The 4,568-nt window shown below is 57.7% G+C and overlaps 2 pseudogenes; both read left to right on the forward strand.

Moving 5' to 3' along the window:
• The first annotated feature begins 2,266 nt into the window (after window positions 1-2,266).
• LOC103581634 lies at window positions 2,267-3,206 on the forward strand (annotated as a pseudogene).
• LOC103581635 lies at window positions 3,203-4,037 on the forward strand (annotated as a pseudogene).
• Window positions 4,038-4,568: the final 531 nt, after the last annotated feature.

A 4,568-nucleotide genomic window follows, 5' to 3' on the forward strand; every position in this document is an offset into this window, starting at 1 on the left:
GGCATCCATGGGGATCTTGGAACATATCCCCCATGGATTAGGAGGGACTACTGTATGCATTTTCTCATGAGTCTATAGATATAAAATAGTTTATAAGTTGCAGGGAGTTCAACAAATGCACAGTTATTGTCTCATTCATAATTTCTTGAATAAGATTTTTCCATGTAAATACTGAAAACTACGAAAATCCTTCAGAATCATTGGCCAAAACAACAGACTCGATGGAGGCCACCTATTCCGTCTGGTCCTGGCATTTATGAAAAAGGACCACACTGAATTTGCAAGGTCCTGGTCCTTTCATTTTGGGTAATGTCTTTTGGTTTTGGAGCTGAGAGGTGTTAATTGATAACACTTGGCATTTTATGCTGCTTGCTGCTCTTGAGTGTTATTGTTCAGCTTATGTCACTGGTGGGTCACAATAACACTGAGAGGGCAGGGAACAGGTAGCCTCATCCCCTGTCCAACCTCATGGGAATGAGAGGGGGTCTTCTGCCCAGCAGTGAGAGCTGGTGGTCCTGGTTGCTAAGCCCCGAATTAGCCCTGCACTTTTGGCGTGGCCCTGATAATCCTTGGGAGAAAGAAAGAGTAAGATGAAAAGAGAAACCTTCAAGAAAAGTAGGAATCAAGTACTTCCAGCTGTTCTAAAAGTCTAAAAGGTGAAGAGAATAATAACTTTATTCTGTCAAGTGGAGAGCTGATGTTCCAAACTCTGACCGGCCCTCTAAGCCAGACCTTGATCAGGAGCCACAGCCACCAAGAAGCCCCCAGTGACTCTGTGAGCCCCACCTGTGTCCTTCTCTGCACAGCACTGCCATGCCAACGGGCACGCCATGAATGTTGTGAACTGACTCAGATTGTCCTGTTTGTTGTCTTATCTCCTTGACTAGATTGAAAGAGTCTGGGGAACAGAGACTATGTGCTGGAGAGCCGTGCTCACGTGAGACTGACCCAGGACACCATGTGACCTGACACATCTAAGCCCCACTCCTTCACAGGGAGGGCAAAGAGCCAATACTCACTGTGAGGCAGCGCCTCACCTTCCCACAGCCCATCGCCAGCACCGTCCTCTGCTCCAGAGCATAACATGTAAATGAATAAGGAGGATTTGCTCACTCGTGTGGCTGGGAAGACAGTCAGAGAGATGGTCTCAGGGGAGGCTGGACACAGTGGTGCAAATACTGTCACTATTCTCTCTTTCTCTGCCTACCTCCCTCTCTCTCTCTCCCCAGCTCATCTTTGCTTATCTCAGTAAATTGGCTTCTACTTTCCCTTCTAATACAAACGGGTCATATCTACTTGGCATGGGGTGCTGCTCAAACTAGGCTTATGTCATGTCAAGAGTAGCAACCCCACAGAAAAGAGGGCCTCTCACTCCTGCTTCAGTGTACATGATGCCCACGGAAAGCCTCTCGTTGGGCCAGCTTGGGTCACATGCTGCCTGCCTTTACCAGGCATTGGGTATGGGGCAGGTCACTCAGGTGTTCAGGAGCTGAGATTGGCATCCCCACGGAAACAGCAGGAGCTGAGGAAGAGCAGCTCTCCTGACTGCCCTACAAATCGCACTGCAGCCATTGCCACAGCCACGATGCCCAACAAGAGCAGCAGAGTCAGCAGCAGCCTCTGTGACAGCAGCAGCATCTGTGACAGCAGCAGCTTCCATGACAGCAGCAGGCCCAACAGCAGCAGCCCCCATGACAGCAGCAGCCTCCGTGACAGCAGCAGCCCCCACGACAGCAGTAGCCCCACGACAGCAGTAGCCTCCATGACAGCAGCAGCCCTCACGACAGCAGCAGCCCCCGTGACAGCAGCAGCCTCCAGGACAGCAGCAGCCTCCATGACAGCAGCAGCCCTCACGACAGCAGCAGCCCCCGTGACAGCAGCAGCCTCCAGGACAGCAGCAGCCTCCATGACAGCAGCAGCCCTCACGACAGCAGCAGCCCCCGTGACAGCAGCAGCCTCCAGGACAGCAGCAGCCTCCATGACAGCAGCAGCCCTCACGACAGCAGCAGCCCCCGTGACAGCAGCAGCCTCCAGGACAGCAGCAGCCTCCATGACAGCAGCAGCCCTCACGACAGCAGCAGCCCCCGTGACAGCAGCAGCCTCCAGGACAGCAGCAGCCTCCATGACAGCAGCAGCCCTCACGACAGCAGCAGCCCCCGTGACAGCAGCAGCCTCCAGGACAGCAGCAGCCTCCATGACAGCAGCAGCCCTCACGACAGCAGCAGCCCCCGTGACAGCAGCAGCCTCCAGGACAGCAGCAGCCTCCATGACAGCAGCAGCCCTCACGACAGCAGCAGCCCCCGTGACAGCAGCAGCCTCCAGGACAGCAGCAGCCTCCATGACAGCAGCAGCCCTCACGACAGCAGCAGCCCCCGTGACAGCAGCAGCCTCCAGGACAGCAGCAGCCTCCATGACAGCAGCAGCCCTCACGACAGCAGCAGCCCCCGTGACAGCAGCAGCCTCCAGGACAGCAGCAGCCTCCATGACAGCAGCAGCCCTCACGACAGCAGCAGCCCCCGTGACAGCAGCAGCCTCCAGGACAGCAGCAGCCTCCATGACAGCAGCAGCCCTCACGACAGCAGCAGCCCCCGTGACAGCAGCAGCCTCCAGGACAGCAGCAGCCTCCATGACAGCAGCAGCCCTCACGACAGCAGCAGCCCCCGTGACAGCAGCAGCCTCCAGGACAGCAGCAGCCTCCATGACAGCAGCAGCCCTCACGACAGCAGCAGCCCCCGTGACAGCAGCAGCCTCCAGGACAGCAGCAGCCTCCATGACAGCAGCAGCCCTCACGACAGCAGCAGCCCCCGTGACAGCAGCAGCCTCCAGGACAGCAGCAGCCTCCATGACAGCAGCAGCCCTCACGACAGCAGCAGCCCCCGTGACAGCAGCAGCCTCCAGGACAGCAGCAGCCTCCATGACAGCAGCAGCCCTCACGACAGCAGCAGCCCCCGTGACAGCAGCAGCCTCCAGGACAGCAGCAGCCTCCATGACAGCAGCAGCCCTCACGACAGCAGCAGCCCCCGTGACAGCAGCAGCCTCCAGGACAGCAGCAGCCTCCATGACAGCAGCAGCCCTCACGACAGCAGCAGCCCCCGTGACAGCAGCAGCCTCCAGGACAGCAGCAGCCTCCATGACAGCAGCAGCCCTCACGACAGCAGCAGCCCCCGTGACAGCAGCAGCCTCCAGGACAGCAGCAGCCTCCATGACAGCAGCAGCCCTCACGACAGCAGCAGCCCCCGTGACAGCAGCAGCCTCCAGGACAGCAGCAGCCTCCATGACAGCAGCAGCCCTCACGACAGCAGCAGCCCCCGTGACAGCAGCAGCCTCCAGGACAGCAGCAGCCTCCATGACAGCAGCAGCCCTCACGACAGCAGCAGCCCCCGTGACAGCAGCAGCCTCCAGGACAGCAGCAGCCTCCATGACAGCAGCAGCCCTCACGACAGCAGCAGCCCCCGTGACAGCAGCAGCCCCCATGACAGCAGCAGCCCCCATGGTCCGAGCAGGAAGAGGCTAGAGATGAGGGGGATGGGAGTCTCACTGGGCCATCCAGCTTTCTGGGCCCTCCCCATGTGGCCAATGGAAAGCCTGGTGATCCCAAGTCAGCCCTTCACAAGGGCACCGAGGGTCCCACCACTGCTGTCTCCCACCTCCCCACACCCCCAGGTAGAGGCCCTTGCCCTGGGTCTGGCCGCTACGGTCACAGTGGGTGGGAGTTCAATGCTGACCCTCTTTTTCCAGGGCCAGGCCATGGGGGTCCTTGCAGGGGAAGCTTTCACAAAGAGCAGAAAAACCCTCAAAGGCTCAAAAGCTGGTCTCTTATCAAGAATACCTGCTTGCCCAATGATGACCCCCAGATTAAGGAAGACAAATCTGATTGCCCAGTCTGCCAGTTCTTTGTCAAAAAGGGTCACTGTTGACATGAGGACCTCTGTGCCTCCTACCACACAGTTGTCAATGGACCACCTCTGTTAGGCCACGCCTTCCCACCCAGGCTGGATGGAGCCCTCTGTGGACTAGCGGCCATGTTGTCCCTGTGACCTTGTGATGGCTACTGCAAGGCTCTTCCACCCAACATCCTCATCCAGTGACACAACCACCCTCATCTGCCAACTCCTGTTTTTCTGTTTCATCACTGGAGCATGGTGTGTGGCTTTCTTCTGGCCCAGCCTCTAGAGACTCACCTTCAGGACCCCGTCTTTGCTCCCCTCACCTGCCTGCTGGCTCCCCTGCCCTCGCCTGTGACTGCTGAGCAGGACACCTCTTTGGTCCCGTTGCTTGTGTGTCATCCACCCATCCCCCAGCACTGCCCTTGATTCCTGAGAGCCCCGGAGCATTTCCAACCATTCCCTCCTTTTAGCTGCTTGCTTTAAGTCCTTTTTATGTGACACCCTCTACCCCCAAAGTTGTCAGGTGCTCATGGAACTCACCAGGTTGTCCGACCTGAGGTCAAGTCTGGGTGACTGGTACAATTACTCCCTGAAAGGCCACTCTCTCTGCTCCTGGATATCGTAGTTTCTCTGTCAGTAGCATGACCTCCACCGCCATGGTCTGTGATCACTGCACTGTGG

This window comes from Galeopterus variegatus, unplaced genomic scaffold (assembly GCF_000696425.1).
Source record: "Galeopterus variegatus unplaced genomic scaffold, G_variegatus-3.0.2 Scaffold13553, whole genome shotgun sequence".
Lineage (NCBI taxonomy): Eukaryota > Metazoa > Chordata > Mammalia > Dermoptera > Cynocephalidae > Galeopterus > Galeopterus variegatus.